The sequence below is a fragment of the Emydura macquarii genome, unplaced genomic scaffold, assembly GCF_026122565.2.
Source record: "Emydura macquarii macquarii isolate MOO-44397 ecotype Brisbane River unplaced genomic scaffold, CSIRO-AGI_Emac_v2 contig_554, whole genome shotgun sequence".
Classification (NCBI taxonomy): Eukaryota; Metazoa; Chordata; order Testudines; family Chelidae; genus Emydura; species Emydura macquarii.
The window spans coordinates 5,164,571-5,186,496 of NW_027130691.1; the positions used below are offsets into that span (position 1 = coordinate 5,164,571).

At 45.7% G+C, this 21,926-nt stretch overlaps 1 protein-coding gene across 5 annotated transcripts in view; it reads right to left on the reverse strand.

Moving 5' to 3' along the window:
• Nucleotides 1–21,926, reverse strand: part of CUX2 (cut like homeobox 2) — a 217,734-nt gene that overhangs the window by 63,118 nt on the left and 132,690 nt on the right. The gene's annotated exons all lie outside the window — the stretch shown is intronic.

A 21,926-nucleotide genomic window follows, 5' to 3' on the forward strand; every position in this document is an offset into this window, starting at 1 on the left:
CACTATTGTAACAGAGTTCCAGTTATTCCAGAAAAAGTCAAGGATCAAAACATTGCCTTGTGTTCATTTATCCTTGGGAAGAGTTACCCTGAATCTCACCATGAAGCAAGGCTCACTGCAGCATCTAAGGGAAAAACCCATCAGCTAAATTGTACTCTAACATTTGCAATAAATCCAGAGCTAAAAATAAGACAATGAGCAGTTTGTCTGTATTAATAATCACCTTCCACCCAAGGAAAGGCAGTTGTCTCGTGCTCCTCTCGAAAGAGCGCCACATCCTATTTGAAGCTAAACCCGAACCGGTCCCAACTGGCAGAGGTGCTATTAGCAATGGCGTAATCATCAGTTACCCCAATCACAAGCTACTGCTTTGATCATTATCAAACCAAGTCCTAACTTCCAGCCTCCCACCATTTCACCCATCTAAAGGAGAGAGGGCTTTGGAGGGTTGCTTTTCCCCCCACTGCTAGTAAAGCTTCCAACCTCCACACAAGACCGAATTTAAATTGCTTGTCATTCAAAACAAAAGCAAACCACTCATTTGTAATTCACCAGCCACCCGAACACACTGCATTCCCCCTCCCAGCTCACAGTCACTAGAGCACAAAGATCATTTTTCTATTGTTAAAATTGCATAAGCTGTGGCTTTTTTGAACATCTAATACACAAACCCACTTTCTCATTCTAGTGCTTCCAGCATCAATGAAATTTGGGAGCTTTCTTTAGCATTTCACAAACAAATTCAGCTTCAGAATGTTTAAAAGAGAAAACCACAAACACAGCGCAATATACCAGTAACACAAGCGGAAACCGATCAGAGCTGTGTGCGTATTTTACCAGGACAAAGTTCTCTGCGTTACCCAGCTGCACGTCATCTCTAGGTGATTTTAGAAGCCCGGATTTAAGCCTCCTCCTTTTTTTTTTTTTCAGCAGAAGAGGCTGCTGCAATGCTTCTGTGCTAGAACACACTATCCCTACGGTGCCAGGGTGGACTGGCTGGTCTACTAGGCCTTTTCCATCTCTAACCTGCATGATACGATGAACGCAGACTTTGCCTTTCTGGAGGCTCATTGTTCTAGTGCAGCTGTTTGATCAGTCAAGAACAAGAGAATTGGGTTACTGACATGCATTAGCAATCACTAGCACAATGGCTTGAGATCAACATTTACAAATGTGGATGCCTACAATAGCCACCTAAATACACACTAAGGGCCCAACTGGCATCAACTGAAGTCAATGGAAAGCCTTCCATTAATTTCGGTGGGCACTGGTTGGGTTCTAATCACTCACTAAAATTAGCCTGGGTATCAAAGGTGTTGAGTACTCACAGCTTCCACTGACATCTGAAGTGGAAATCAGGCCACTTCTTCTGGTGCCTCAATGAAAATAGATGCTTAGGCTTTGAGCACCCAAGTCTGTACATTACGGCCCATGTCAGTACCATGTAACTTTCAATTTCAAACACGTAGATGAATCTCATTTGAGAGGAAACAATCATCGGCCTTGACTTTTATTGGAAATGTTATGGCAGCCCAATTTTTACTTAATAAAAGCATCGCCTCAGTATAACTGGGGCTGAGATGAGAACTATTTAGAGTGTTGACTCTACAACTTGTGCAATAAGCTCAATAAACGTATCCCTTCGAGCAATGAATTAGGAAAGAAAATAAACTGTACAGAATCCTGTATTCTCCTTGGGTTTTACGTTTGTCAAGAGAGCCAGTGTGGTCCAGTAGGGATGCCCTGGGATTCAGGAGACCTGTATTCTGGTCCTAGCTCTGCCACTGACTCACTGAACAAATCATTTTATCCCTCTGTGCCTCAGTTTCCCCATCTGCAACCTACTTATGGAAATAACTTTGAGATCTATAGCAGTCAAGAACTCAAGGTGTTTCCATTTTCCCCCCATTTTAAAATAGTTTTGGGGTTTCCTGTAATATTAAAATGGAAAACAGACAACTGTTCATTCTAGTCAGAACCAAGAAGTGTGTGAATCTGTGTAACAGTTTTGTTAAAATTCACACACAATAGAGGGTAATACTTCCAATACCTAACTTATTTCCTTTTTCTGACACACACGCACGCCCACCCACAGAGTTAAAGGGTAAAAGAAGTTAGTTTATTTGTTAAGAGGAACTCTATCTACTTATTTAGCCCTCATCACTATAATATTTGAGCAACCTCACAGTCACTAATGGATATTATCCTCACACCCTCCCTGTGAAGGAGGGCAGAATCATCCCCATTACAGAGACTGGAAAAAGGCCCAGGGTAGAACATACCATCTAGCAAAGTTCCAGAGAGGTAGCCTTGTTAGTCTCTATACAGCAAAAACAACGTGAGTTCTGTAGCACTTTAAAGACTAGTGAATTTAATTTCAGCAGGCATAAGCTTTCGTGAGTCTCAGCTCACTTCCTCAGCTGCAGTTGGTAGAAATGATACAGCAAAATAGGAAACATAGAAAACATATAGAAGGCAACATTTACATATCCAAGGGCATAGAAAACAATGGGGGAGGTGGATAGAAGCCGGGTACTTGAGGCTTACTGACAACCATTGAGTAGGAGGTGAGAATGGGTCATCAGAGCAAATTACTTCTTGTAATGAGAGAGCCGTATCTAGCAAAGGTCACACAGGAAGTCGGTAGCTCAGCCGAGTATTAAACCCACAGATCCTGAGTCCCAGGCCACGCCTTATGCACTAGACAATCTGTCTGCCTGGGAAAGGAATGTAAAAGCAAGGGATAGGGTGACAAACAGAAGTAAGAGAGTAAATGGAAACACTCGGGCCAAGTTCTCAAATGCTAGTACAGCAGGAGTTCTGCGTTGCCTTTGTTAAAGCACAGTAATAACAAGTAACACTTGGTGCCTCTATAATGCTTTTCATCTTCAAAGCACTTTAAACGTTAAAATCAATTGATCAATGTATGATCTGCGATTAACCACCTTAGAAATATACAGAAGACTTTGCACCCACATTTTAAATAACCCTTAACCCATATGGAAAAGCCCTACAGGAGGACAGGTAACCTTTCCATAGGGCTAGAAAGCTGCCCACGGAAATTAACTGAGAATTCTCTCCCTGTTGTGGAATTCCACAGGGGCTGGTTCCCACAACCTATAGAAAGGGCCTCACTGGCTTCAATTTTACGGGTGAAATGATGTCACAGAAGTTTTGTCACTGACGTCAGTGGGACCAGGATTTCAGCCTATAGGTTTTGCAATTGTTTCTATGGAAGCCTGTTACATTTTTATAGAACCCTCTTGGTTGCAAACCTATTGCAATCTTTGTCCCGGGGAAACTGGGAGGTAAAGCTTGCCACGAAGCAATGGAAATGCAAGAGTGACTGTTCACATGTGAGCAGTTTAACCAGCAGCAGGGGTGATCACCGCACCAGTCTGACTCTTCTGCCCCAACACTCAAGCAGGGGCAGCCGGTGGAGAAGTTCCCCAAAACGTTCTGGGCTAGTCCAGCACCATGCAGGGGCCCTTGGAAGTCACGGCCGCAGCCCCTGGAATGTAAACTGAGTCCCTTTCGCAGTGTATGAGCAGTGTTTAAAGGATTCCTGTCACCTCATAAAGAGTTTTCTCAGGCTATGAGAAACTGATCTCTGCTGGGCTTTGAACTGGTGACCCTTGGACCCCAAAGCAATCTCGCTACTAGAGCTAAATAACGGAGAACCGCCAAAACCTCTCACCAGCCACAGCTCAGATGCACTCTTTGTGGGCCTCTAGCCACTGGGGTGCACGACGCTCACAATTTGCTGCTCAGGAACGTGTCACACACGAGCAGCACGATGGCAGTGCACTAGAAGTCCGAGAGGTCACTTCTCGGCCCGGCGCCCGCTGCAATCCTGTGTGATCCTCAGCTTGGCAGACACATCCCCGGCAGGGGCGGAGAAGGACCACATCTACTAGGCCAGTGCTCAGGTCCATACCCATCTAGTCCCTATGGGTATGTCTACACTGCAACTGGAGGTGTGATGGAAGCCCCTGTAAACACACCCGAGCTTGCTTTAATTTAGCGTCATGCTCAGGTACCAATAGTAACGAAGTAGGAGTTCAGCACGGGCTAGCTGGCTGAGTACAGGGACCTGGTGGCTAACTAGATTAAAGGCAGCTTCAGGTATGTCTACATGGGCGGCAGTCAGACCTCAAACTGCAGTGTGTGCAGTTCCCCAGCAGCCCTTCGCTGTCCTCACGCTGCCACACGGGCCATGGGAAATCGTGGCTCACCGCAAACATCACATGTATGGCTCAAGAGCCACCGAGGGAGGCATCGTCTCATAACCACGGGAAAGACGCTTTTACAAAGACCGAGAGTAAATGGTTACTCTATAGGTAAAGAGTTTTAGAGTCCAACTGGTTGCTGGTTACCTATGTCTAGCACCACCTGTTGAGGTGTTTCTAGCCATCAAAACACACACTGCTCGTGTCTGCAGCTTCTATTCACATCTATTCAACATGCATTAACCTTCTATACACTACCTATAGAAGTACCCTAACTATAAAGGTACCCACAATATCTCAGCCAAACCCGCTGTCTGAAATAGCAGCCATAGGTGCGCTGTGCTTCCAGTTCTACAACTTGACACTGTCTTGGGGGGATAAATTCTGTACCTCATATTCCAGCCCCCTTTTTTAGGCTTTGTTGGGGGAAGGAGTACATTTCATCCACAGATTATTTTTTTTAAAAGCAGGACCTGAGAGCGCCCCTGGTGAAATACGCCGTAATGATGTGCCAGGCCGCTCAGACAGATGACTCCAGTTTTACGATCCGCAGTACTTTAAGCCAGTAGTTGGCTCTGCTCTTTCAGAGTCCTAGTAAACTTCAGGGAATGTCAGCTAAAAAAAATTTAAATGACCTTTTCCGGATGGAGATAATCCGCCTAAATATCAGCCAATCGCTTGAGTTTTTAAGGAGATAATAAAATCTTTCTGGAGACACACCGAGTGTATTTTTGCCTCTTGCAGATGGGCCACCTTAAACCACTCTAGACACTGTTGCTAGGAATTGTTAGTTTTGAGGATCAGCAAATTAAATAAATACACTGGGAAAGCCTTCAAGGGATGGTGTTGAGTTGTTTTGGCCTAACAGGTTTTTTTTGTTTGTTTTTTGTTTTAGCAAAACAGCTTTTATGAAGACAGAACTGAACTATTTTCATGATTTAAACAAAAAAATCTCAGTAACAGTTTCCCTACCAGAAACCCAGGCAAAAGAGGACAGGGCTAATACATCGCAACTAGAAAGTGAAACCTACCTGCAACGCCCATCAAAGTCAATGGCACTGCATGCTGGATCAGGCCCATGGCTTAGTGGGGCCAATTCTTCTAGTTTCTCAATGTAGCAAAATATGAAACAATAGAACTTCCTGGTCAATAATGAACATTTAGCCCCACTGCTCTGGGGAGGGCGAGGGTGGAAGTTTGGTCGTCTGGAGCTTGCTCCTGTTCCCAGTTCAGTCAACAGAAGTTTTGCCAATAATTTCAATGGGAGCAAAATCAGGCCCCCTCTATATTAGGGTTTGATTTTCAAACACTCTCATCATCATCCCAATGGAGTTGGAGGTAAATTCCCACTGGGTGCAAACGTTGGTCAATGCTGAGCACTTCTGAAAACCCCGCCCGATGTACCTGACAGGGAAGAAATTCTCTCTCTAATTTTATCTGCACAGCCCTGACTCTGTTCGAGAACCCGCCTGCCCGCCCTTAGCAAGAGCGTAAAGAGCACACGCAGGGAAGACACAAATCATCAAGTGAGCACGGATCCAACGAGGCTGTTTAATTGCCTGACACAGCTCTTCCAGGCCTCTGATTTCCACTCCAGTCATTGGGATGAAATATTACATTTGCTGGGATAGAACGTGATGGGCTGGAGGTTGGTATTTTACCTGAGTTCTAAAAAAGTTAAATGTCATACTGTAAGTGAAACACAGCACTTCGTGACTAATCAACCAACCCTGGCTAATCAGCTCAGCCTTCCTCTTCCAAGGCTGCCCCCTCGGGCTGAGTTTTACAGAAAGGGTACTACACTGTCCAAATCTCCTTTCTCAATAGCACTGGCTTAGCTGCACCAAAGGCTGAGTTTCCACTCTAGGTCCCTGCAAGGAACTCTTCCATCCACATAAGTAGTACTGACCTATAGAATATAGCTGGCTTTTAAATAAGATTCCCCATTGAAACCAGTGGAGAGTTCTGCATAAAACCCAATGGCATAATGTGGCCAGTTGACCTCCTCCAGCTGGAAAGACAGCAAAGATGTGCGTGTGTATGGGGAGAGAAACAGTCTAGTTCAGCGCTGATGTACAGCTGTGCCACTCCATTTAGCTAATCAGTGATGCCCTTCTTCAAGCAGAGTGGAAATTGGCCCATCTGATCTAACGTCAAATCACTTTGTGGTGTGAAAAATAAATCGCAGTATAGAGACATTTTCTACTGTGTGAATAGCTGGGTTCCACTTCCTTCCCCATTCTGTTTAAAATATTTTGGGTTGTGATACCTAGTCAAGTCGTAATTTACATCCAAGATATAGGGTTTGTCCAAAATAAAGGTTTTAAAAATTGTGAAAGCAATAATAATATTCACATGCATTTCAAAATAAGAAAGGTGAGTGAAAATAAAGGGGTTTGGACTTGGATTTTATACCACCATTTGCAGTGCACAATATCTACTGCCCAAACACTGCTTCATGAGGCTTGGAGCAGAAGAGGGAGAGGAAACTGACTAGAAACAAAAAGTGAAAGTAGAATGAAGGGCAAAGAGCGAACCAACTGCACAAAAGGGAAAAGCTACTTAGATTTAACTTTGGGTTGATCACATAAGGCAGGGAACATGCTTCTCAAAAGGACATTGTTTTTAACTTGACATCACCCCTTTAAGAGAAGGAAAAAAGGGGGACGCAACCAGGAGCGCACATGCAACCACATACCAGACCCAGTATGGAATTATTCACAAACAGGCTCTCTACTCATTGGATGAAATTCGCCTCTGGGCAGAAGGACCAGGACAGAATCCTAGAAGATGAGGGTTAGAAGGGACCTCAGGAGGCATCTAGTCCCACCCCCTGGTCAGAGCAGGACCAACCCTGATTAAACCATCCCAGCCAGGGCTTTGTCAAGCCTGGCCTTAAAAACCTCTAAAGGATGGAGATTCCACCACCTCCTTAGGTAACCCATCCCAGTGCTTCACCAGCCTCCTAGGGAAAAAGCTTGTTGGCAAAAAGGGCACACTGCTGACTCATATCCAGCTTCTTGTCCACTGTAACCCCCAGGTCCTTTTCTGCCAAACTGCTGCCTCGTCAGTTGGTCCCCAGTCTGTAGCTGCGCATGGGATTCTTCCGTTCTAAGTGTAGGACTTTGCACTTGTCCTTGCTGAACCTCATCAGATTTCTTTTGGCCCAATCCTCTAATTTGTCTAGGTCATTCTATATCCTATCCCTGCCCTCCAGTGTATCTACCACTCCTCGCAGATTAATGTCATCTGCAAATTTGCTGAGGATGCAATCCACCCATCATCCAGATCATTAATGAAGATGTTGAACAAAATCGGCCCCAGCAACGACCCCTGGGGCACTCCGCTTGTGACCGGCTGCCAACTAGACACCGAGCCGTTGATCACTAACTATTGAGCCTGATGATCTAGCCAGCTTTCTATCCGTCTTATAGTCCATTCATCCAACCCATACTTCTGTAACTTGCTGATAAGAATACTGAGGGAGACCGTATCAAAAGCTTTGCTAAAGTCAAGGTATATCATGTCTACTGCTTTCCCCACATCCACAGAGTCAGTCATCTCATCATAGAAGGTAATCAGATTGGTCAGACATGATTTGCCCTTGGTGAATCCATGCTGACTGTTCTTGATCACCTTCCTCTCTTCCAAGTGCCTCCAAATTGATTCCTTGAGGACCTTAGCACCAGGCTGAGGGTATAAATGAGATGTAAGTGGCATCTAGATCTCATGCTGGGTCCTCTGCCCAGAGGTGAAATCCACCCAAACAGCAAATGCTTCAAAATGAAGGTCTAAATTCTACCCAGAAATTTGCAACACTGTGTTCTTCAGAGATCTCCTTCGCCCGCCCAGAGTCCCACTGCCTGCAAGGAGGCAATACCCACATGGTCTAATCGCTCAGAACATCACTGCCAGTTGGATACATTTAGCAAACTCAGACGCAAATTCCCAGCTCCTTTGTGTGGTGTTTCATGGGCAACCTGTTGGAATGGCTGGTTTTCCCACCCTCCCGATAACAATCACTAATGGGAGAGGAGTTGAAATGCCTCCTGCCAGCCAGGAGATGCCAGAGATGACCATTTGAGATGATAAACCTTCACTTAATTGCTGTTCTCCCTCACCCCTGCAAAATCCTCCACTGATCTGAGGCATGGCAAGAGCTCAGCCATTATATATCGATGTATCATTAATTTCTTTTTTTTGTTTCCTTCCACAGTGTACACTGACTCCAGGTGAGAAAACGCAGCTATGCTGGAACAACTTGGATTGATGAATTACATTTATGTGCTGGGTCTTTTTCATGGCTGGTGACTTTCCAGCAAAGCAATTATCACTGTAGAATGCATAATAGCCTAATTAATTACTATTGTCAGGCTAGCCTCCGTGCCCTGATTATACCTTATGAAGCGAACTTTTTAAACATTTGGAAGCAGAAATATTATTATAATTGACTAGCAAAATGGTTAAACTCTCCTATCTCTGTTGATATTCTTCCCAGTATCAGAACTTTGTTACAATCACCTCAGGGTCTCATCTCAAAAGGAGCAGAATTTGAATTGCATCAGGGTGATTTTATTATTTTGAACATGAGATCAAATCTAGGATGAGAATTCAGTTATTTCAATATAAATACTCATTACAGTAAAACAAATGTGTGTGTTTTTTTAAGACTAGGAACAGCTCTCAAATGAGAACACAGCAATGGAAGTCTCCAAATGTTAAATGCAAATTGTGAAGGGGAGAAAATCATAGTTTGCACCCCCTCCCCCCTTTTTTTTGGTGATGTATAAAGGCGGCCTGTAAAAAAAAGAAAGAAAGAAAGACAGACTGGGTGATGGGGAGAAAGAGAAGAGAAGAGAAGAGGACTTGTCCTCTTTTCCCCTTATATTTATCAGGAAGGTCAATAAAATATCTGGTGCCCCTTGTTATGAGAGTTCTAGGTAAAAACAGTGTGTTGTGTAGGTAGATGGTCAAACTAAACAGTACCATCAACCGGCACACAAGAATATGTAATATTGTTCATAAGACTGTTGTTTCAATAAAGTTGTTATGTTTTGCAAAAGCATCCCAACTTGCAGCTCCTAAAATTCCCTGGTTCTTGTTGATGGTTCCATGTGCATTGTGAATATATCAAACCCTTTTGCTTTTTTAGGTAGCAAATGGGTCTTTTCTTCCACTCGTTTATTGGGCATGTGAACTAGATGGGAGTTTAACAAACACAAGGGTTTTAAAACACTCCAATAATCACTTTCCTTTCTCAAGTCATCAGTTTTCCATTTAAATATGTGATGTCCTAGCCCTGCTATGCTTTCCAAGTGTCCTGTGTTCTTCTCTGAACACGCCTGAATTTCTAACCTAGAAAACACACAAAGAAATAAAACTATCCCCTTAAAAAGAGAATGCAAAAACTTTTCAGGTGTTCTTTATACAACATAAAAAATGCTCAAAAAGGGCTACTACATTTTTTAAAGGAAATTGGAAGGGCACCTTTCCCATCTCAATGCTGCTTCCTTTCAGGGACAGGCAACCTTTATAAAGTACAAGCAGCAAAAACCAGAATGGAGTGACCACTACGGAGGAATTACTGTGAAACTGGCAGCAGGGCAGCGCGTTCAGAGGCTGGAGAAAGGATTGTAACAGGGTTGACTGCTGGATGGTAATTTGTTTTCAGCCACAATGAAACTGGTAATGAAATCAGCAGGAAAAAAACCCCAAAGCTGCAGCGGCCAATGGATGGCTGAAATAAAGCAATCTCCAGGGAAAATCTATCTGAAGGATAGCGCAACAGCCACAGATGCTATAATGGGTGGCTTGTGCCAGCCTGGTGAACAAATAATAATTTCATCCAAGGATCTAAGAGTGCACTATAAAGCTGGAGCAGTGTCATCATCTTCCATTACACCGATAGGGAAACTGAGGCACGGGGCACTTAAGTGACTTGTCCAAGGTCACACAACAATGTGAGGCGCAGGAATAGAACCCACGTCTCCTAACTTTGGTGTCTTCTGATGACACTGCACCCCCACTGAAACTCAGGTGGCTGGGAGCTGTTCAATGTTAAAGCAACTAGACTGCGTCTTAGGAAATACTCCCTAGCCAGATGCTGTGGGGAGAGAAAAGGATGCCCACTGCTGGGCGATACTGTACTATACTGGCCCCAAGGGATGAAGGTGGCATTAAAAAGAATACAGGATTCCAGGTGGCGTAAATACATACACACAAGAGTTCATGGGAACACACCCCACAATGGAACCACCCTCCTGCTGCAGCGATCCAACACAGCACCTGGGCAAAACCCCTCCAAAGTATACAACGGGGGGCTGGGGAAGGAAGAATGGTCTAGTGGGTAGAGCACTGGGCTGAAACACAGAAGGTTTGAGTTCAATTCCTTGACTTTGAGCAAGCCACTTAATCTACGCTGTGCCTCAGGTCCCCGTCTGTAAAGTGGGGATAGCATTTCCGTCCCTCGGGGGGCTGCGACGCTACAACCCAGGAGCGCCTGAAAGATGCTCAGATAGGATGGTGACGAGTGCCATACAGGGAACTGGCTGACACAGCCACCTTGCTTTGGTAAGTGGGATAGGCTTCAGCTCAGCTTTGCAGAACTTCCTCAGGGCTTGTCCCGCAAACCCCCAGATCAGGGCTGATTCAGCTATGGGGCCCATTTGATCCCAAGTTCCACAGTAATGTCAACAGCTGAGGAATTCAAGGGACGAGCCTTGAAAAAGGAGTGAGGAAGGCAGTGCTCTCGGTGCTGGACAAAGCCATCAGGGACAAGAGTGACTGAGGGGGACAGGAATGCGTGTCTTATAATGGCTTGGGGGACCTCAGCAGAATCATCCGAGGCTCAGCTGGAGAGGAAGAAAATAAAGACAAATACTGGGGAGCAAAACAAGAGATGACAAAGGGAGCCAGGACGGGCCTGTCGCTGGGACTCTGAAAGAAAGAGGAACTCAGCAGGGACCTCAGCAGACACCGGCCGTGGCCTGCTACAGAGCGTCCGAGTGGAGAAGGTCCACCACACAGCCAGGGAAGCTGCAGCCTTGCCCGGCCCGGGGCTGAGAGAGCTGCAGACAGGAGCTGTTGAAAGCATTGGCAGGTTTTCTAGCAAAGCACATACTGATGGAAAACAGAAGGGGGAAATGGACTGGGTGAGTTTGCAGCAAACCGCAAAGGGGTAGGAGGGAGCAAGGGATCCCCAGGGAATGCTACGGCCTGAGCCATAGGAAGAGGCTGGGAAATGAAAGCAGGGCTGCAAAGGGAGAAAGCACTTAGCAAAGTCTGGATGCTTCCCTGGGGGACAGGCCTTAAAAGTGGCTGGTGAGATCCGAGAAAGGGATATGGATTTTCTAGGAGGGAGAGATGCGCATGGCTGCCCAGCAGAGATGGGCTGTGGACAATCCCCAGCCAGCAGGTGTTAGAGAGGATGAGCCAAGCTGGCGGAGGACAGACAGACAGGATTGGGGTGGCAAGCAGGTGAGTTACCTGCTGGCTATGGAAAAGGAGAGGGAGGTAGGAGAGCATCTGGTCAGAACTGGACAGTCTCACGTCAAACGCCAGGATGCTCCAGAGCAGAAGCGCCAAGACAGGGCACGGCGGCAGGCTTCCAAGAGGAGGGAGTAGGGAGAGAGGCTTTCCCATGGTCAGCCTGCAGCGAGGGCCAAGGAGCCCCGAGCTGCCGTGGGGACGGCTCAGCAGAAAACCACAGCCACTGGGTGTCCTGACCCCAGCTCTGCCAATGGCTCTGGGCACGTCTCTTCTTGCCAGAGGGTGGATACTAACAGGGGATGCAGGGGGCTGTAGTAGGCAGTGTACCAACCTCCACGTGCCCCTCCTCAACTACTCTGACCACGAGCACGTTGCCAGGTCACAGTATCTGACCCAAAGCCTAGCGAAGTCAGTGGCAGTCTTCCTGTCGCCTTCAATGGCCTTTGGCTCAGGCCCACAGGCAGACGTTAGACAGGGATGAGAGACACCGTTTTGATGAAGGGCCGCCAACTGGGCCTTTCTTTCCTGGTAGTGACCAATGATCACACATATTCCCAGACATCCCACAGGCACCAGGCAACCCCATGGGAGCTAAGGCACAGCAGAGCTCCTTGCCCAACAGCTAGCAGCAGTGGAGTGAAATGAAAGAAAACGTCGGGATGAAAGTTAAATCTGAACCATGCATGCTGTATCAGAGTCGCTGGCTTTCCCCATAGCATTCTGCAGCCCTGCTCGCCAGCATCGGGGAAGGGGGGGGTAAATCTTTCTAAATATTTTCCACATCCCGCTCAGGTTTTGCAATGCAGTCCATTAAAATGCTTGTAAATGCTGAGACTCTGAAGACACGCTAAGGAGCTGCTGCATTTAACTGTCATTAAATATGTTGGATATTACCCTGGGACGTCTGAGTTATCATTCTTTCCAGCACTGCTCACGCTGGAGTCCATTTCTCTGAAGTCAGAAAGCTTACAACATTTTCACGAGGCCAAAAAGCAATTCATGTCAAAAAGATCAATAATATAAAAATAAAGCATGAGAATTCTAGTTAAAGGGAATGTCATATAAATATGTTGTTCACGTTCGTGAATCTAAGATTAAAAAAATTAATCAATATAGTTCTTTAGATGATGTTATTTCTAATGAGAAATATACCAAGCCTGCTGCAAATAACTGCTTTAACTGAGGGGAAAAAAGCATTAATAATTTACTTTATAAAGCATATGATACTGAATGAAAGAAAATTGCTGCTGGTTCTTAATTTTGTTGTAATACTTCCTGACAAGCTCAATGATGCTTTGGCAAAGTTCCTGATATTAAAGTCAAAGGATGTTAATCTCATTAGAATTTTGTCCGAGGAATTCCCCCTCCCATCACGCTAATGCCTTGCTGGCTTTGGTCACTTGATGGGAATCGTGGTTATTTTCAAATAGCAAGAAATACCGTCAGGTGGATCTTATTTATTTTAGTGCCAAACAAAAAGGAGAGGCACTCTATGAGAGATTGGAAAAATCAAATGCTGTCTCTCCAGATATTTGGGGCAGTCAATGGTCAGACCCAACAGCCCAGGGGTTACTCCAAAATACAAGTAAACCCCAATTATGCAAAGATCCCAGGGGACACCCAAACCATCACATACTTAGGGTCTTGGACAGCTGTCTATGTATTTAAGGTATATATGGCCCCCAATTACTGTAGCATCTGTGCCCCTCAGAAGCTGTGATGTATTTATCCTTACACACCCCTGCGAGGAATGCCTTATTATACAGATGGAGACTTGACATATAGAGATACCCAAGGGACACATGGGGAGTCTCTGACAGAGCCAGGAATTTACCCTGGGTCTCCCAACTTCTAGACTAGCACCCTAGCCACTCGTCTACATGCTGACCTCCAAATGGCAAGTTTCAGCCAGACAGGACTTGGGAGCTTAAGCTCAACTCATTGATGAGATCCCAAATATCAGAGCGCGAACAGGGCGTCACTCGTCCCACGCGTGCAGTGTGTGCAAAGCTCACTCCCACTGGATTCTGTGCGAGAGCACACGCGGCGGATCGGGCCTCAAAATTTCAGCCAAGCACGTGACTCTCAAGGCTTAGGCCAGTTATGTGTTTTCTTTAGAATGCCCAGTCGCACCAGATGGGGAGCTACCGCCAAAGATCAACGGTTTATTTGATCTGATAGACGACGCACCCTGTGATTGACACACCACACCATGTACTGAGACACCTTTCCAAGGATCACACACACCTGCTGCTGACTTTTAAACACAACCGCAGGCCCCAGGAAAGCTCTTGGAAATTGTTCTAGCCCTGGCCCAATGGGCCGGTGAGAGGTTTTTACAGCACCCAGTGACCACACTTTGGAGCTCTGCCTGTTCTTGGCCACAAAGAAAACTAGAGCGTGACAGTTACCCGCTGTCATCAGCTGGTGTCTCTGTGGGCACTACCAGAAGGTCAGTCGAGGAGAGCACCAAGACACTGATACACATGCTCCATTGTCCACATCTGACTCGCAGCTCACTGCCGGAGATCATTTTTCTTGCGACTTGGCATGCCCCTGTTTTGCTATTTGCTGGGAAAACTGCTACTGCCTCATTGAAAAAGTCGTTCAGAGCGGAAATGGGCAAGGAGCATTGCTGATGCCACTGGGCACCAGGCAGAAATCAGCCCACCAGCATGCTAGCGGAGCTGATTTTTCATCAAAGGGCTGGAGAAAACCTCCTGGGCCAGCTCCTCAGCTGCTGTAACCGGCATAGCGCCCCGGAGCTCGGCAGGACGACTCTCGTCCCCAGAGCTAAGCGGATGTTTAAGGGCTTTGTCAGGTTGGAACCAGAAGCTCAGCACTTTGCAGGACTTCGCCCCTCCGTGGCACAGAAGCTAGGGTTAAGGGAGAATTATAGAGCAGCTGACACACTCTGGCCTTACTGCAACAACTGCACACTCTGGCTTGTCCATTTTGGGCCTAAATCTGTAAAATACTGGGAGGGGAGCATTACTCTAATGAGTAATCCATTGACTTTAACGAGGTAACTCCTGTGAGTATAGTTACTCACGGGCTTATGTTTCAGCACACTCAGACCCACAGATTGTAAACTCTCTAGAGCAAGGAACTTCTTGTTCTGTGTCTACAAAACGCCCGGCAAATTCGAGGCACTATATAAATATTGTAAGAAAATAAAATTAATATGAACAATTATAACCTGCAAGCATTATTCAAGAGCTTTAATGCTGTAACCCTCACTGGAGCATTGTCTCAACCAGGAACGCCAACTGGCAAGCAATACATTTACTGAGAACATTCAGGCTTTGTCCCGACACTTGTAAATTATAATGACACATTCTCAAAGGTCAGGAAAGGCAGACTGCAGCACATGATAAAATGCACACCCGGGCCCCGATCCTACAGTTAAATCCATACAGGCACATCCCTGTATCCATGAAGATCAGGGGCCTAACTGATTTCAGAGCTGGGGCTATAAAGTCTAAAGAGAATTATTATTTCGAGGCAATTTTGGATTACACCTCCTATCTATCGAAGGTTCTTCCCTGCCCCCCATCACTGAGGTGGCTGAGTACCTCACAATCTTTACTATATTTATCCTCACATCATCACCTGATGTAATCTGCTGCTGGGGAACTGAGATGCAGAGGGACTAAGTGACTTGGAGATGACTGTGGCAGAATTGGGAATTACACCTGGGTTTCCCAAGTCCTAGGTTGGTTCCCTAAGCCCATGGACGTCCTGTTCTTATAGAAAATTAAAGTCTCTATTTATAGCAGAGTAGGGGAGGAAATATTTCAAGATTATTTTGCCCTTTTCACCATTGTAAAATTTTTGTTTTGTTTTCATTGACCATTGCGTTTTGATTACAATTTTTTTGTAGTGCATTTACTGACAGTTGGTAACTGTAAAGCATCTTGTATTGACGTCTAATCTGCAGTGAAAGGCTTCAGAGTGAAACGAACAAGACTGTGAGGAGCAGATTGATTTTAGATGGTCAGCGTGGGAAAGGGTCATTGCAGAAGCTTTATTCCTTTCCAACTTCCTAAAAGCCTTTAAGGGCCGGGGTGAGGATAAAGGGAGCAGGCTCTGGCTGTGGGTGTGGAGGAAGAGACTGGTGTCTGGATGATGCTGCAGTTAAAGAGGCTTTGGAGAGTTTGCGTATGTGGGCTTTTTTCTCAATACAAGGGTTGGGGAGAAATCACTCAATGGAACAAATCTATCTTTCCATGACCTACCTCCTGTTTATTCCCAGCCTCCTTTGTGTTCACTACCTAAAGCTGTCTTTACACTGCAGGGCAATGCTGCGTAGTGGCTGTACATTACATGTACTGTGAAACCCATTGTGCTTCCACTGCCAGCAACAGCAAACACAGCACTGGGAGCAGGAGCAGAGACCTGGCTCTTCTCCCACTGGAATGACTGGGGGTAATTCCAGCAAAGCCAAGGCTGATGGGCGAAGAGCATCGTTCCCCCAGCACAGTGGGAGAAATGGCTGGAGGTGGGCCATGCCACAGAATCTGGACCTGGGTTTTGAACCCTGAAAGGTTTGGGAAGGATCCACCCGAGGGATGTCTAGGCCCTGACCTAGGTTAGGTCATCATGGTAGGAACTGGTGGCTACCCTACAGGCCTCATCTTAGTCAAAGCTTTCAGTCCTAATGCCTTCAGCAGCATGCAGCAGGCTCAGCTGGACAGGACGTGGCTGGCCCTGGCACTGGGGGCAGAGGTCAAGCTGTGTAAGCAGAACTCCCAGCAAAGAGGGACCTTGACTCTGTTGATCTGTACAGGAGGCAGAAGGCCCAGCAGGTAACCCAGGGGTTTGTCCTCTCCCCCTAGACACGCTGCCATCCAGCCTTGCCTTCATCACACCCAAAGCAGAGAGTGTCTAGCCAGTCACTGCTTCACGGGCCCTCCTGTGGTGCCCTTTCCTGCTCCCAGGACACCAGTGTCTGGCAGAAGGCCTCAGCCCTCCTGTCCCAAAACCGCCCTCAATCGCCTCCCCAACGGAGAAGACACTTGGTGCTCCCAAGCCATCGCTGCTCGAAGGCCAGGAATGGGGCCTCAGCACTGTCAGAGATGGATAAACAGAGGGGAATTACAGCGCCTTCCCATCCCCCACATGCAGATGGCCCCCAAGGATTGAACCCCCATAAACTGTCTTCATGCTGGATGCAATCCACAGGGAGCCTCTCCCACTTGGATTCATGAATGAGGGTAACTTCAGATCACAGCAGATAAGCATAGGCATTGCCACAGGGGATCAGACCAGGGATCCAACCAGCTCAGTATCTTGTCTCTGGCAGCAGCCAGAACCAGCTCCTTCAGGAGGAATTATCCCCCCTGGGTAATTATTGGAGGAAGTGGCCGGTGGAGAACCTTTGTCTCTAGCCCCCAATAGCTGGCTTGCACCTCGATGCCAGAAAGTTTATATCCCTTCCACACTGCACAGGATAAAAAAAAAATGTTAGACATTCTCATTACCCAGGGAAATGTCTGATTTATTAATTTTTTTTGGATCCCACTAAACTCTTGATTTTAATGCTGTCTTGTGGCAGAGAGGTAGTTCCACAGATCAATTACGCAGTATGTAAAATCAGATTTTCTTTTGCCAGTTTTAAATGTGTTTTCTAGAATGGCCCCTTACACTATCATGAGAAGCGTAAATAGGGAGTACCAGACTTACCTTCTTGGTATCACCTGTTAGTCTATAGCCCTCTATCATAGCCCTTTTCTGTACCTCCTCTCTGAATTACACAGTCCCCATCTTTTCTGTCTCTCCAGCCCTTTAATCACTTAATGAACCATCCCTGGGTCCCTTCCCACTTCTTCTACATCTTTTCTGAGGTCAGGTGAGATAGAGGGAGCTTCTGGAGTCCAACGTGCATTTCGTACGTCAAAAAGCCAGCACGCCACCAGAAAATCTTGAGGCTTTTGAAAGGTCTTTTATGTACAAGCAAATTACTTTTCAGTAAGTGACTTGAATCCCACTAGCACTAATACAGAAAAATTGCTGTGCTTTCAAGACAACATTACGGGTCAGGAGATAAAAAGACAAAGCCAAGGAAATTCTGAGCTAAGGTCTTCCACCTAAAATTTTAACCGGCCTTTAATTATATCCATTGGTAATATTGACAACTGTGAATCAGACTCTAATCTACAGTTAAAGCCACTTGGAGAGTCATTACAACACTTCTAAAAAGGGAAGATGGCATACCAGGGTATTGCACAACTTGTCAAGCTGAGCTTGGTTTGGTGGGAGTCCATTAATCGTGGCTGAGGATAAGCCTTTCAGAAAAGAATGTGGGCTGTCAAAGAAACAAGAGACATCTCGGGATTGATCCCAATTGGTGCTGAGCATCTTCAGCTCCTGCTCAAGCCTATGGGAGTTGTGGGTGCTCAGCAACTCTCAGGATCAGGCCTTTGACTCATGTGTTCACTTCAGATGGACCCAAAAAGCAAAGGACTCCCTGGGTCGGGTCAGCAGCGGGCACAGAACACTCCAGGTCAAGCCCACGCTGAAGCCCCTGGAAGTGTTACCAATCAGGATTGGGCCCAGTGGATAATATTACACTAGCTTCTTAAAAAGCCCAACATGTATTTAATTTTGCCCATCTGGTTCCGCCCAGGACAGCACCCCTATGCCAGCGCACTGTGGAGGCAGATTATGCCTTTCTAAGGTACGAGGGCTCAGCGTGCTGGGCAGGGAATCCTGCTGTGAAAAGGAGGAGCCAGCACTCCATTGGCTAGTGTGCAGGTAGGTGGGCATGGTCGTGCCTGCATTATCTTCCCTTCCAGTGCACCTGTGCAGACCAGCTGTGACCCGCCCCTTAGAATTCACTTCATACCCCTTCACCCGAACTCATCCTGCCCTCCTTACCCATGCAAACGCCACACTGCCTAGTTAGTACATGTGCCAACGTGGGCATTAGCTCCATAGAGTACAAACACGGGCTCCGTCTCTCGCGTGTGTGTGGTGTCATTCAATATGGTATTTCTGGCTCTGATACTGGTTAATTACTTGCTATGATTCCGTCGATGTAATTCAAAGTCTGGGCCCTTCCCTCCCTTGATAAAATTAAACAGCATGTGCATCCAATACATTCCCCAGTCCCTGTTAGTCCTGGGACACGGAAACAGCACCCCAATAAAACACGTTGGCATCAAACAGGCCCGTTTGATACCCCAGGGCACATTCCTACTTGCCTTTTGCACTTTTCTCCAATGGTCAGATTTTGCACATGAGAAAGCTGTAGATTTCACCTTGCTGCTGAACATTTAGACCCTGTTCTGCTGTTCTTCCTCACCAAAGTCTAGGGGAGTTTTACCCAAGTAAGGAATGCTGGATACACTGCTTCTTTTCACCTCCCTGTGAGGAAGCAAGTGGTCAGTCATTCCTAGCATCATTTCACTGGCTTGGTGGCATTCATGGATCGGTTCTTCTTTCCCTGAGGGACTGAGAGCTGAAGTCAGCTCCCAGTTACCAAAGTGACTACGGCAGGGTTGTCTGGGATTCCCAAAGGAGAATCTGGTCTTGTGTATTTGACATTACAGCCAGAGCCGCTCCATTTTCACAGCCTTTTAGAAGTGCCCATTTCACATCAACCGAAGGGGACTTGGTTCAGCAAAACCTATGTATGTTGGACCCCAAAATGCAATAGCCACTTTACAGATACAGAGTCAGACAGGACGACTGGCTCTGATGAGCTAACTATTTCAGCAAACACCACACACACAGGGGACTGAGAAAAAGGATTCGGCATTTTTCCTTTAACCGTGACCCTTTTGTCCCCATTACAACCTTCCTCATCCTTAGCCCTTAACTTTACTTCCCATGTTTAACCTGATGTATTATACAGCTTTAATTATTGCTAAACTGTCTTTTTATTTGAAATAAAATATCCGCTCAATCAGACACGCCTAGCAGAAGATGAAGCGCTCAAGTGTACGAAAGGATTGGAAAGTTTCACCTCTGATTTAGCATAACAAAACTTTTAATTTAGATGTTTTCATCTATCTATTGGAGAAAAAAAATAAGTTTAAAATAATGACTGTAATAAATGAAGGTAATTAATTGTAGTTTGTTCCTTTACTGTCTAGTCAGCTTAATTTTACCTTTTCATCTAATAATGAGAAAATAATTTTTGTGCTCTGAGGGTTAATGATATGTAACTGCAAGAGCTGCTAATTGCATGTTGCAAACTATTCATCAAAATCCCCATCTGCGCTACTTGATTATGTTTGCTAAATTATTGCTTTGAATTATCTTTCATAAAGCAACTTTTATAATTAGCAGGGCTTTTGGTTTGCTCTTTTCTCTCTGTGCAAGGATATTCAAACTTTGTCCATTTCAAGCTGTTGCCATTAAGCTATTGTCACGGGCAGCTTTTTGTTATTCTGTGCCTTGGAAATAAACTGGCCTTTATCTAATCAGGCTGTAAAACAAAAGCTGTTTTTATTCTCAGCGGGTACAATTTATTCCCTTCTCCACCCCACAACTCCCCCTTCCAACTAAGAAACTGCATATAAAGGATACAGACATTTCAACGCGTATGAACTGCTTATGGCTACTGCAAAACCACAGGTTAATACTTCAAAATGATTCCTGCCCTCCCCTTTTTCTTTCCATTTAAAAGAAAAAAACCGAGGGGGGAGCAATAACATTCATGATGGGGATTTATTGACTCATATGATGTAGCACTGTAAATATTCTCCCTTGTAAATATTCATGTTTAGTGAAGTCTAACCCACAGTAAAAACACACACAGCATCAGTCATTCTGGCCATGAGTGGTTTGGAGGAGGGGTGTCGCTGGAACAGCCGCATTGGAGGGGGTGGCTTCTGAATATGCAGAAGCAGCCGGGATCTGTGGGGATGGAATCAGGCTACTGGACCCATGCTTACATAGATCCAATGGTTAGAAATAGCAGCCCCTGGAGCTTGGGGGGAAGGGGATATTTCTTACCACAGGCCTTGCAAAAAGAACTGCTGTGTAAAGCCCGAGTTCTCTAGCTTTCAGGATTTCACCCACACGGGCAGATCGCCAGCTGCTATAAATCAGCATAGTTCTGTGGAAGTCCACGGAGGTATCCTGATTTACCCTGAAGAAGGACGCTGCTCTCCACTTAACACACATTTCTCCTCAAATATTTATTCCATACAGGGGCTGAGGATGGGCCAAACACTGTAGCCTTTACTCAGTCAAAATTCCCAATGACCTCAGCAAGTGTTTTGACTGATGAAGGATTTGGTCCTATGTTTGCAAAGATCAGAGTCAACCGAAGTGAGACGGGATGGAAAGATAGTGAATGTCACCTATGGAGCCCCTTTGACTCTGATCCTGATTTGCATGGGGTGAGAGAGGGCAGAATACAGCCCCCCAATGAGATGGAAATCAGCTCCTCTCTCAATTACTTGCCCAAAGCAGAGCTATGGGTCTGGAGTTTCTCCAGCAACAGATGATAAAAAGCCCAATCTTGCATCCGCTGGACTCAGTGGAAAAACTCCTTTGGTGGGAGCAGGATCAGGCCTGACACACCTAAAGCCTGACAGGCGTCTTCCTAATCATCTTTCAGAGTCAACTCCTCAAAATCCCCTGCAAACACCTTCCCAGAAGAAACCAAGATAGTACGGGGGAATCTGAAGCAAATGTGGAGTCAGTTGGCCAGATTCTGATCTGAATTACATTGCTGTAAATCCAGAGCCACTCCTGTTTAGCGACAGGCTGGGTCTCCCAAAAGTGCATAGCTCATCTTCTCCTAGTGGAGCTAATGAAAGCTATTGGGAAAAAATGCAGTATTTAAAAGACTGAAAATGTATTCCTATTGTTATCACTCTCTTTTGTGTATTTATGCACAGTGCATTGGAATGAATCAATACTGGATTGCCCTATAAATAAATGAGCATATCAGTAAACTGAGTAATAAAATGAAGTGATGAAAAATATGGAAATCAGCCGCATTTGTGTAAATCCAGTTATTGTTTACTTTAATATTTTCTTATGCAGTTACGTTGTTCCAAAGAGACAGATTTAAAGTAATGTAATGCTCAGCAGATGACAGATCCTAATGTGTTGCTGCTGGTGAGTGCTGAGTGCCTACATCTCTCTAGGGGTTTCAATCTAAGCACATTAGAAGAACACAGAAAGCAGCCCCCAGAAGAGCAATCGTTTAAAAAAATGTTCTGAAGTGCGATCTTTCTCCCACACTGC